Here is a 14,421-nt window from a genome sequence, read left to right as displayed (position 1 = left end):
AAATCAAAAAGCTTGCACAAGGTAGCTGAGGTCATACGATTCTTCTTCTTCTTCTTAATCATCTGTTTACCGTCCGTGTAGGTTTTTCCCTAGGACTCGGCGAGGGATCCCACCTCTACCGCCTCAAGGGCAGTGTCCTGGAGCTTCAGACTCTGGGTCGGGGGATACAACTGGGGAGGATGACCAGTACCTCGCCCAGGCGGCCTCATCTGCTATGCTGAATAGGGGCCTTGTGGGGGGATGGGAAGATTGGAAGGGGTAGACAAAGAAGAGGGAAGGAAGCGGCCGTGGCCTTAAGATAATAATAATATTATTTGCTTTACGTCCCACTAACTACTTTTACGGTCTTCGGAGACGCCGATGTGCCGGAATTTAGTCCCGCAGGAGTTCTTTTACGTGCCAGTAAATCTACCGACACGAGGCCTTAAGATAGGTACCATCCCGGCATTTGACTGGAGGACAAGTGGCAAACAACGGAAAACCACTTCCAGGATGGCTGAGGTGGGAATCGAACCCAGTTGACCTCCCGAGGCTGAGTGTACCCCGTTTCAGCCCTCGTACCACTTTTTCAAATTTCGTGGCAGAGCCGGGAATCGAACCCATGCCTCCGGGGGTGGCAGCTGATCACCCTAACTACTACACCACAGAGGCGGACGATTATTTTTTTTTTTCTGCGTTAGGGTGTACTAGGGACCACGTGACACGTGCTTCATCCTTTGATGTTCATTCTTCCTTCGATATTCCTTGATCTGATCACTATATCTCCTTTTCCTTTCCTCGGACCATTTTGAGCCTGTTTTCTTTACCGCCCGACCTTGGAATTCTCCCATTGTTAACACTTTCTAAAAATCTCTCTCTCTCTTTTGAATACAGGTTGTCGAAACAAAATAATGTAATTGCCTCTTCCGAATTGTTTCTGTTATGTTTTCTATGTTCCGGTATATTTCCTCATTACTTCTGATTTCTAGAGTACTGTAGTTCTTAGCGGACCGAGTGTCCGACTCGTTGGCTGAATGGTCAGCGTACTGGCCTTCGGTTCAGAGGGTCCCGGGTTCGATTCCCGGCCGGGTCGGGGATTTTAACCTTAATTGGTTAATTCCAATGGCCCGGGGGCTGGGTGTTTGTACTGTCCCCAACATCCCTGCAACTCACACACCACACATAACACTATCCTCCACCACAATAACACGCAGTTACCTACACATGGCAGATGCCGCCCACCCTCATTGGAGGGTCTGCCTTACAAGGGCTGCACTCGGCTAGAAATAGCCACACGAAATTATTATTATAGCGGACCGAGTATTTTCCGTATATTTTTTCTTTCCAGTACTTCTAATGTATTCATTTTGTAATTCACTACTAGACATTCACTCGTGTATAGGCATTCCTGTTTCACTACTATCTTGTAGTGTTGTACTTTCCGGTTTACCGGGCGGGTTGGCCATGCGGTTAGGGGCGCGCAGCTGTGAGCTCGGATCCGGGAGATAGTGGGTTCGAATCCCACAGTCGGCAGCCCTGAAGAAGGTTTTCCGTGGTTTTCCATTTTCACACCAGGCAAATGCTCGGGCTGTACATTAAGGCCACGGCCGCTTCCTTCCCATTGCTAGGCCTTTCCTGTCCCATCGTCGCCATAAGACCTATCTGTGTCGGTGCGACGTAAAGCAAATAGCAAAAAAAATGAGGTTTTTAGATAAACACTTTTTGTTTTAGATATTCCTAGTTATACCGTGTGTTCTTTCCATCTTGTTTATCCTTTCTTCTACAGGGGACTTTCCCAAACCATTTTCTTGAATTGTTTCTCCCAAATATCTGAATTTCTTTACTTTCCTTATTTGACCAATTTTTGTTATTAGAAATTCTGGAGCATTTTAAATATTATATTTGTCATAATTTGTTTCTTCCTGGAGAAATTCTTAAACCTGTTCTGTTGGCTATTTCTTCCAAGATGTTGACTTGTACTGCTGCATTTTTCAGGTTTTCTGAAAGTATGGCAAAATCACCTTCAAATACTAGACAGTTTATTTTTTTTTATTATTATTATTATTATTATTATTATTATTATTATTATTATTATTATTATTATTATTATTATAAACAGAACGACCCATAAGCAAATCTGTAAGAAACAATAAACGGGTGATTTCTCATTACCTTATAATAAACAGTATCCATGTATGCGACCTGGGCGTGGCGAGGTCAAGCTTGTCCAGTTTGATATAGATTCCTTGCTCACGAGAATGACTATTAATTCGGTCATGTCTCCCACGAAACAACTTTTCCATGAGAACAGTATTCCACTACATGTGCAGTGCTCCAGCTCTAGTTCGACGGTGACTACGATGAACAGACATTTACAGGAAGCCCTGTTCCGTTCTTAGCAGTTACCTTCTTCACGGAATAATTCGGAAGCAGTGATCTGTTATCACGGGGATCAAACTTGGTAACTTACTGGGATAATTACAAGGTGAGCGTAAAGCTTGGAACCGATGGGAAAGGATTTATCTATTACTAGCTCCACTGTAGTTAGTGTTTACTTATCTTTTACCATGCGACCGATCAATATACGAGTATTATGGAAGCAGTTCACTAGTTCTGAACATGCAATGACGATTCTGACTAAGGACGATTTAGGAGAGACAATTCTCCTTTATGGCCAACAAGAAAGGACTCAAAAGATAGTAGCAGCAGCTTAATTCAAAGCGAGGCTTCCAAGTAAGTAACCAATAAAATACCCTACAATCGGTAAACTGCTTTGGAAATTTCAGAAACAAAAAAAATATCAAATACAGGTCTCTAAGTGAGTCTACGCATCGCAGTGAAACAAGAATTACTAAGCTTACAAAGGTTAAAACAAATACTCTACGAAATTTCTGCCATGATATACCACGGAACTGGAATAGCAATGCAGTATAAAGTCCTAAGATGGAGGTGGGGGAAGAGGTGATATTCAAGTGGCACAGACACTAGATTCTCAATGAGGTGGCAAGCCTTGTGGTTCGGATTTCCCCGTAAAACTGGAGGTCCCATGGCTACGATCACGATATCAACAGTCACATCAAACTTCCAGTTGATTTTTTTTTTTTTTTGGCAAGTCCTAAGAAATACCTGCCACACATTACCATGGAACCGGAAATCTCATGCAGTACATTGGAGAAATTTTTAAAAAATAGTACAAATCCACCCACACGTATGTATTGCTAATTCACCCTACAACTAAACAGAGACGGTTACGACCGTTGTATAGAAACGAGACTCGCCTTGATCAACAATATTAAGGCAAAATTGGAATACCACGCATTTTGAGAATGATTACCAAAATAGTAATATAATTTACTTTTTCAATTACATCACTTAGTAATACTTCGACTAAATCCATAACAGCTAGGGTAATTCCGCAATAGTTACTGAATTCATGGCCAACAACACTGCAAATAATACTATTGAAACTAGTAATAAACACTGTAGAAGTACTCACAGTAAAGAAAACGCACTAGGTATTGCAGTTTCTTGACGCTACCACCAAAGGGATCCACAGCACCGCACAATCTACAACTTTTCAATCAGGATATAAGATGTTTAGAAGATGTAATAAGACATCAGATCTTTTCCTCGCGCCAGGGTACAGCCATAGTAAAATAATATTCCTGTTACTGCGGATTTTGCTGAGCCTCCTCCAATACCGCTGGGATCGGAAGGGAACAAGACTTGACCAAGTTATGCCATAAGCATGAAGATGAGCATGGCACAAGTGAAAGCAATGTCAGATTCATCTGGGACCCGGAAATCGCTAAACACATCTTACTAATGTAAGACTCTAACGGGGAAGTATTGCGAAGAGGCTCAGGCAAAATTAGAACATTTTTATTTACAAACGGGTGATGAATCATCAGCATTGTAAACTTATATCGTTTGATTAAAACGGATTCAGATTCAACAATTAGCTAATGTTACTACCTGCTTAATGAGGTAAAACAAATTAAGAAACTTCTGGTTGTCTTTACTCGCAACACCGACAGGAGAATTCTTCACTTTAATGTAATAATAAAATATTCCATCAAAGCATGCTGGAATTTAGATTTGCTGGCTGTCATCAGCATACAATCAATAATTTACAGTAAACGTGTATAAGCGCCATGCCGCGAGAAGGACGAGGCAACGGTTAGTGTTCCATACCTTTACTTATTCCCGTATAGGGCCACGGGGATTGTAAGAAAAGTAGGGTAGTCGTGTGGTTCCGCTAAGAACGTTCACTGTAGGCTTCCACTTAGGAGCCAGCCATATTGGAATCTCATTCCAAGAGACTACATAAATAAAGAAAATTAAAGGGAAGGAGTCGAGTATTACGCCTAAGGATTCATACAACAAATGTTACAGTCAGTGAATTTAAAATATACAGGCACTGTAAAACGTGCCGAAATTGTACCTCCACGAAAACAAGCATAATTCTCCTCAGTATGGGTTAAAAACTACAAGCAATAGATACAACTACTGATCAGCTAATCCAGTGTCACAAATTGTTTAACGTCCTTTCGACTGCTGTAGATTTTAAGAGGCGTCAAGGTGCTGGAATTTTGTTCCCCGGGAAATGTTTTTTCCTGAAAGCCATGCACGGGTTCATATGCCACTAACATCAGCCAGGGTCGAACTTACTATCTTGGGAACAGAAGGCCAACAATTATTTTTCTTGAAACAGACTTCTAGCTTGTTAAGTCGTGTAAAGTACATATAGTAGGTTACATGACATGCTGGAGAGATGGTAGTACAGAAACAAATATTACCGAAACCAGTGAGATCTGAACCCACCACATTACGATTCCGTGTCTGATAGTCTACCGATTGAGATACTTTTTCCAAAAGAATAGCGTGACTTTTATTATTCTTCCAAGGTACGAGAATAGTTGGGTTAATGATCGAATCAAGTGGATTTTAATCATTATTTCAAATAGCACAAGTAACTAAAATTCGACTGAATACAGACTTTCATTGTATCCTTCATGTACAGTGTAAATAAGCGTCTGTTCAATGGCGTTCTTCTTCTGAGTACTGTTATTGATGGGACAGAACATGTGCACAGAAAATTATGTTGCACGTTCGGACACCAATGAATATGCGACATATGATGAGGTAAGGTAAGGGTTGTTCTGCCCGAAGGCAGGTCCGAACCTTCGCAGAGGTATTCCTGAGCCGGAGTTTACTTGCGGTAGGGTGGCCAGTTCCTTTCCGCTCCTCCATTCCCTTACCCCCCACCAACAGCGCGTGGCAACCCATCCAACTCCTGACCACGCCCAATGTTGCTTAACTTCGGAGATCTCACGGGATCCGGTGTTTCAACACGGCTACGGCCGTTGGCACATATTATGAAGGCTGTAATATAATGACTACGACCCTGATTGTTATATACTGTAATTACGTAATTACATTTTCCATTCCTTCACTTGCAGACAGCTGAAAATTTAAAATGTCACTGAATTGTGGTTGTGGTATGATTATACCGTGTTTCATTTTACATATTATTAATACTATTACATATTTGTACATACCATGTGAAGAATGTACATTATTGTGTCAGCTCGTTTAAATTTCAGATGTAATTTTATTTTTTATTTTTATTTTCAAGTTGTACCGACACGGATAGGTGCTATGGCGACGATGGGACAGGAAAGGCCTAGCAGTGGGAAGGAAGCGGCCATGGTGTTAATTAAGGTACAGCCCCCGCATTTGCCTGGTGTGAAAATGGGAAACCATGGAAAACAATCCTCAGGGCTGCCGACAGTGCGGTTCGAACCCAATATCTCTCGGATGCAAGCTCACAGCTGCACGCACCTAACCGCACGGCAGTAAAATAATTCATCTCATATTCCCCGAGTGTCCAAAAGACATGGGAAGACACTGAATGTGATGTTAATAACGAGTTGCTCCTTCGCGAGTCCTCAAAACGGCAGCAATATAGCGAGGCATCGACTCTGCAGGGTGTTGGAATCGGTCTGTAGGGATCTGGACCCATTCATCTTGCACTGCTACACACAACTGGTCTTGTGTAGCTCGTCCGGGGTTCGCGGAGCGTACACCAGCACCGACAGCATCCCATAAAGGCTCGACTGATTAAGATCGGGGGATCTGGAGGGCCAATTCATCGTCGTAATGTCACTGGAGTGCTCCTCCAACCACCTGCGTGCCACCACGGACCGGTGACATGGCGCCTCCCGCCTGGACACAATCTTGCTGTCACGCAGGATCCATAGCTTCATGGGGCATACGCCACACTCTCACGCGCCCATCAGCTACATACAACTGGAACCGGGATTCATCGGCCTATACCACACGCCGCCAATGCTCCATGGTCCACTGCTGATGTTCGCGGGCCCATGTACGCCGATGAGCCCTGTGTCGAGTGGTCAGCAAAGGGATACGAGTTGGTCGTCGGCTTGTGAAGCTTATGCGGTGCAGTTGCCTCCTTACTAGAAATGGGTTCCTAAGTCCCAATATTCAACTGGGCGGTGATCTGACTCACAGTAGCCCGTCGAGCGCCCAGTATGGTTCTGCGGAGGCGACGTAATGTCCGTTCGTTAAACATCTGTGGTCTTCCCGTGCGGCGGTTTACGCGGGTGGTAACATTATCTCTGTGATATTGAAGATCCACCCTCGGAAACCCGAATTCGTGTGTAATCTCCGTAATGCTATGACCCATGCGCCGTGCGCCGATGATCATCCCACGTTCAAAGTGAGTTAACTCGTGACGTGTTACCACCTTCACGACACTGGTGTCTGGAACAGACTGCTACGCTACGCCGCAGGTAGCCGCGACGCTCAGGGGTCATACGCGGCTCATTTTCTAATGGGACATGCCTTCCTGTGACTTTTGACCACTCATTGTAGAACACTGTATAATTCAATTCCTCAAGTTGGCTTTAAAATTCCTTTACTATTGGGATTACTAACCCTCTGTCTGTGAAATACAGTAGGTCCGGTACCTCAACTGCATACAACAGCACTAATCTTTTCTCAGATTCTAGGATGGCTAGGTGCCTTTCATTGATCGAGTTTCTCACAAACTCGATGAATTTTTGAAACGAAATCTAGGTTATTGAAGCCTTCTATCTATTTGCAAGATCATCAGTGGAGAACAAGAAGAGCCCCCAGCAGATATTTCATACAGTTAGTTTGAAATATGTACCGGTGTATTCCTGCGATGTTGAACGTTCCTTCTCAACCTACAAGAGAATTGTATAGAATCAGCACCAAAACATCGCAATGGAAAACATGGAGAAATACTTGATGACACACTGCCCATCACGACATAAAAAGTTACCGTACTATCTGTGTTACTTAATAGGGGTTTAAAGTCCGGCTCCATGGTTAAATGGTTAGCGAGCTGGCCTTTGGGCACAGGGGTCCCGGGTTCGATTCCCGGCGGGGTCGGGAATTTCAACCATCATTGGTTAAGTTTGCTGGCATGGGGGCTGGGTGTATGTGTCGTCTTCATCATCACTTCATCCTCATCGAGACGCGCAGGTCGCCCACGGCGTCAAATCAAAAGACCTGCACCTGGCGAGCCGAATATGTCCTCGGACACTCCCGGCACTCAAAGCCATACGACATTTCATTTCATTTCACAGGGGTTTAAAGGCAGATTCTATAATGCTCGTAACTTCATTTAGTAACCTTTATTTGTTTCACTTTCACGATATGAAGGCAACAGGTAATTAACTACAATAATATATTGTGTAATATACTCCGAGATTCACAGTGCATAAAATTATTATTTAATATTTGAAGTATATCGATTATGCATTTAATTCGATTATTTTATACAGTCAGAAAATAGACTATATCGATTACCTAAAGCAATAACGATGACTTGGGCATAAAATAAGGAGGTATTTAAAACAAAGTTATTGTCTCATATCATGACAATAAATGTATGACTCCACGGCTAAATGGTTAGGATGCTGGCCTTTGGTCCAGTAGGTCTCGGGTTCGATTCCCGGCCGCGTCAAGAGATTTTAACCGTCATTGGTTAATTCCAATGGCCCGGGGGTTGGGTGGTTGTGCTGTCCACAACATCCCTGAAACTCACACACCACACAACACTATCCTCCTCCACAATAAGACGCAGTTACCTACACACGGCAGATGCCGCCCACCCTCATCGGAGGGCCGGCGTTACAAGGGCTGCACCCGGCTAGAAATAGCCACGTGAAATTAAATTAACAACAATAAGTCATAATAAAAGGAATATACGGACATTTTTGTAAATTTAGAGCATTAATACCATTATATTTTTTGTGAATATTACACATTAAATTACAGATACCACTGATGTTTACTATATTATGTACATATTTCGTACTTTGGTATTATATTAAAATCCTGGCCCTAGTGATGAATAATGATGATCCATCGTTAATAATAATAATAATAATAATAATAATAATAATAATAATAATGTTATTTGCTTTACGTCCCACTAACTACTTTTACGGTTTTCGGAGACGCCGAGGTGCCAGAATTTAGCCCGAAGGAGTTGTTTTACGTGCCAGTAAATCTTCCCATCCCCCACCAAGGCCCCTGTTCAGTATAGCGGTGAGGCCGCCTGGGCGAGGTACTGGTCATCCTCCCCAGTTGAATCCCCCGACCCAATGTCTCACGCTCCAGGACACTGCCCTTGAGGCGGTAGAGGTGGGATCCCTCGCTGAGTCCGAGGGAAAATTTTTAATAATATTTATTTTAAGAGAAGCAGTATTTCAAATGAAGAAATTGATATTAATACTGCCTCTGCAAAGCATTTTTTGAAGACTCATTCTCAGTTAAAAAGGTACACTGTTCTTTGTATGCATAATTCTATTGACACTGACAGACCATTGTAATATTTAGGCTGTGTCTTGGAGCACAATAACATATTATTGACCGCATCTTTGAAAGATAAACACATGTCGGATCATCAGCAAAGTACGTGTGCAGCGTACACTTCAGAAACACAACAGTTCAGTTATGAATGTTCTTAAGTTATTTTATGGCCCCAATCCTACAATCCTAGTCCTTTCCCTTTCTTGCGTCGCCGGAAACCTTCGATGAGTTAGTGCGACGATAAACCACTAGTAAATATATATATATATATATATAAAATGCATTTTCTCGTAATCCCTAACATGGCGTCCCCCGTAGCTTGTTTAGCAAGGTTCTACATTTGCCAAAAATCCAAGATGAAATATTATCAAGGACATTCCTCCTTACTCTGTAGTCCTACTTGGTCTCACAACATGATACACCGTGTGCCAATCGAGTACCATTAATTACTATTCTCATCACGTTCAATTCGCTTATGTAACATAAAAATGTATGCTAGAGGCATACCAGCAAGTGTCTAGTCTTCATACAAGCGACAAAGCAATGATTCCAGTTGAAAGGTTCGCTTCACCTCAAGGGACCTGCTTTCATCTGCGCCAAGCTGGGGTAATAGTTTACAAAAGACCTTTTATAAATATCATGACCTTAAAAGGATGCAATGAGGTGGAATAAACACTCGGGGAAATTATTTTAAACCACGAGTCCGGTAGAAGCAAGATCTTGTTTTTGTAGCAATTTGGCAAGAACACATACATAAACTTGAAAGATGAGGTATGCACGGACGGTAAAAAGAAAGCACTGTGCAAAATTACAGAGCTCGCATTAACTAGGATGATGTAAGCGCAATGAATATGCATGAGGTTTATTCTGCAATTAAGAAATGAAATGTAAATAAGTAAATGTGAAGTAATGTAATTTATACATTGAATTTCATCTTTGGTTGTTAAGTGTCTCTTCTACAACTACCTTGAACAGTACAAAGATGCTGAAGAGTAGTGCATTACCTAGAAAATACGAATAGGATCGTCACTTAAGAATATTTCCGCTGTAAATCTTGACTTCACATTTTCATACACAACTGATGTACTTACCATCTGACGACAGCCAGCCATAAATAAAATAGGCAGAGAGGAAAGAAGACTGGAAAGAGGGAACTTTGAAGACGTTCCTACACTGGATACCCGACAGTTAATAACGAGTTCTTTGTTGTCATCATTTTACTGAATAAAGTGAAAAAAAACACTATTTTATCAAAGCTAGTTGAAACTATTACATCATGTTTACAGAGATCTTATTCTTTTCCTACCGCTTTTCCCCCCACACTTGTGGATTTGGCCCTGTTTTACGGCCGGATGCCCTTCCTGACTTCAACCCTATATGGAGGGATGTAATCACTATTGCGTGTTTCTTTGGTGGTTGGTAGTGTAATGTGTTGTGTTGTGTTGTGAAGAGGAGAGTGTTGGGACGGATACAAACACCCAGTCCCCGAGCCAGAAGAATTAATCAGAAGCGATTAAAATCCCCGACCCGGACGGGAATCGAACCCGGGATGCTCTGAACCGAAGGCCATTACGCTGACCATTCAGCCAACGAGTCGGACTCATGTTTAAGAGATGATTGAGTTTATATGATAATGTTAACGTGGTGACCCTCCATGGTCTAAATACCAAATCTTTACGAAAGGAAACAAATGATGAAGACGACGACAATGATGATGACGACGACGACGACGATGATGATGATGATGATGATGATGACTGTTGTTGTTGTTGTTGTTGTTGTTGTTGTTGTTGTTGTTGTTTAAATTGGCCATCGGACCCCAAGAGGAAACAGATCTATATCTTTTAGGATTCTCAGTTCGTGAATCCAATTTTAAGTACGAACAACGAAGTGGTGTATAGTTGGCAATTCAGCAGCTTAGCTGTTAAACCACGGAGGCAGTCAAATAAAACCGATTAAACATTACTTTTATAATCTTACAATAAAGAATAATACATTTGTTTATATAATTAGACAATATATACATACAGTATATATATTACATTATGTCCAGACTACGTGCTGTAATTAAATTTATATGAGTTACTCATAGGTTTTACATATCCGTATTATTTGAGAGGGGCGGAATTCTTAATTTGGCAGGCGGGCACGTACCACATTCTACACCACTAGGGTGTGGGGAAAAAGCGGCTGAGAAGAAGAAGATGATGATGATGATGATGAATAAGAAAAAGACGGCGGAGAGGATACAGAAAGCGCATATACTGTATGTAGCTACAAGAAAGGCTCAAATGTCGACGAATCACACTAAAAGGACCATTATTCCAAGAGTTCAAAGTTACATATTTTTCGATGCGTAATCAATATTTTGATACATATTACATATTTTAAATACTTTGAAGGATAGAGCGCATTTGAAAGAAAACAATTATTTTTTCACTAATTTTAGATTTTTAATTAAACACTTGAAAATAGTTTAAAAAGCCTGTGCACCTCTAACATCTAAAAATAATTTAAAGTGAGGTATTCTGTCAAAGAATCGCATCCCTTAGTTATGTTGAGTGTCTTGAGTTGTATCTATCAATCTTCCCTTGCACAAACTTTGTCACATTGTTCTCCTCTCCCTTCCTCAGTCGTTGGTTTAATGTCACATGTCAAAAGCGCCTCTTTTCTTTCTTTCTTTCTTTCTTTCTTTCTTTCTTTCTTTCCTTTCTTTATTCATTATTACCCATGCTTCACTTCTATAAAGGGCTACACTCCATACAAAAATCTTCAGAAACATTTTTCTTCTAATAAGCATATCTGTGTTTCATGAGATGAAATTTCTTCTCTCATAATAAGGACCTTCCTTGCTTGAGCAAGTCTACGATTAAATATTTGAAATACGCGCCAGTGACTTCATGTGTAAGTTGAAAAGTATTTTACTACATATAGAAGGCATTCGCTGACCACCGAAAATTTGGAAAAAACATTTAGTTATTAAACCTGCCTCCAAATGAAAATTACAGTTTGAATAACAATTGCAATTTTAACTATCAAATAAAGCTTAGTTATTTACATATGTTTTATTTATTACGTATTTAACTATATACTTTGTCAATTTTAGCTACATATTTATGTACATATTTCTCATTTTTATATTATATATAATCCGGGCTCTATATATGACCAATATGATACAGGGGAGTTTTGAACATCAGAGAAGAGAGATAGCGGCCGTGGCCTTGCAACCAGACATGGGAGGCCAGTTAAATACTGGTAACTGCAGCACTCAACGAGACAATAGGTACTCACAGAGGCGACCCCGCAACCTGGCGATCACAGCCATCACAGCGGCCATTTTACCACAATGCACTTTAACGGAAATGTGATCAATTTCGATCCACATACAAGAGGGTACGATGCAACCGTACCCCATGTTCACTATCACTATTAAGTGATTGGCTAATCTAGTTCACAAATTTAAAAAAAATAACTTAGTACATCTATCTGATCATATGCTCCTTTGGCTTCCATTTTCAATTTCTTTTTCGTATGTAGAATTAAAATATTAGATAAATGCGTCGTGCTAACCTGTACAATCCATACTCAAAGATTTCAGGCTTGGATGAGCATAATTATGATATTATTCCATGAAAAATCCCAAAAGAGACAAATTAGCATGTTATTACAAGAAATGGAACCTTTATAACAGTTATGACTCTTGAAGAATAATCGAAGGAATATTCCATTTTTAACTGAACATATTTATCTAACGGAATATAACAAACTATCCATGGATCATGCGTCAGTGGTCCTATCTTCGAGCTTGAGACATTCGATTTTTAAAACGCAATTCAAGCGAAGTAATATATCAGTAAACTGCATGGAATGTAAACATATCACATACTTAAGAGATACCAACGATAAGAAACATTTGTTCAAAATGCATAGTAACCCAGAAAGAATACATATAATATATCAGATATTGTTAGGCCTATTGAAAATATCTCAAAAACCTCATCGTCCTTTCGTAATCTGTTTACCCTCCAGGGTAGATTTTTCCCTCGGGCTCAGTGAGGGATCCCACCTCTACCGCCTCAAGGACAGTGTCCTGGAGCGTGAGACTCTGGGTCTGGTTATACAACTGGGGAGAAGGAGCAGTACCTCGTCCAGACGGCCTCACTTGCTATGCTGAACCGGGGCCTCGTGGGAGAAGGGGATGGGAAGATATGGAAGAGATAGACAAGGAAGAGGGAAGGAAGCGACCGTGACCTTAAGTTAGGTACCATCCCGGCATTTGCCTGGAGGAGAAGTGGGAAACCACAGAAAACCATTTCGAGGATGGCTGAGGAGGGAATCGAACCTTTCTCTACTCATTTGACCTCCCGAGGATGAATGTACACCGTTCCAGCCCTCGTACCACTTTGCAAATTTCGTGGCAGACCAGGGAATCGAACGCAGGCTACCGGGGGTGGCAGCTAATCACTTTAACCACTACACTACAGAGGCGGACTGAAAATCTTCATGCTAATTAAAATGACCTCTTTGAGCATTGAAATATCAGACTAGTTTAAAGAATTACGATTAAAAACCTGCCCAATTATTAGCTTTACTACAGCTGCGCCCCTGCTTTCGTGGACCGGAAGGAGCATGCATGACTCCTGCTCCAAAATCCGGCCGAGGTAATCAGTTTTTGAAGGGTAAAAATCCTGACTCTCCATAATTGTCGTCATGTTTAAGACTTCAGGTGAAGCATCAGGATACACCAGTACAAGGGAACGTCCAGCAGATTTCTACTTTGTATGTAGATGGCAGCACTATCGGAACGTTAACACATTATTATTATTATTATTATTATTATTATTATTATTATTATCATCGTAGCAGAGTTTCCAACAACAAACAAAAACCCCGTGGCACACACAGCCTATTAAGGGCCTAGGCCTGCTAAGACGATTATCGTCAAGCTAGATAGCTTACATGTACTGGAGTTTCATACGGTTGAGGAACTCTTCAGCCGTGTTGCTTGGCTCTCATAACCAGATCCGCTACCTTTCACATCAGACAGCTCTTCAGTTGGCCTTAAGAGGCCTGGTGAACCTCGTTTCAGCTCTCAGTTCAAAACTGAAACCCTTGGACGAGTCGGGGATCGAACCCGGAACCTCCAGGTACGAGACAGACACGGTACTTCTACACCAGTGGTTTGGCAGAGTTTCCAATAGTCTACCATTTCAACTATTTCAGCAAATGCAAATACTTGCAATCAGTCAGGTGGTGGTGGTGGTGGTTGAAACTGAATGGTGTATGTCCTCCGGCAAGGCCTGGTGCAGGTATTTCGAGCTTACGCTCTATAGGCGACCTGGGCATCTGTGAGGATGGAGCCCTACTAAAGATAATTTCTATGTTGAAGATGGCACAAACACCCAATACCCGAACAAGAGGAATTAACCATTGAATGTTAAAATGCCCGATCCGGCTGTGAATCGAACCCGAAACCCCTTGGACGAAACTATTTAGCCATGGAGCTGGATGGTGGTGTTAGTGGTGGCGGCGACTGGGGAGATTACTTCCAGGTGATTAAAATGCCGTTTT

This window comes from Anabrus simplex, chromosome 1 (genome assembly GCF_040414725.1).
Source record: "Anabrus simplex isolate iqAnaSimp1 chromosome 1, ASM4041472v1, whole genome shotgun sequence".
NCBI lineage: Eukaryota > Metazoa > Arthropoda > Insecta > Orthoptera > Tettigoniidae > Anabrus > Anabrus simplex.
Note: the sequence above shows the minus strand (reverse complement) of the source record.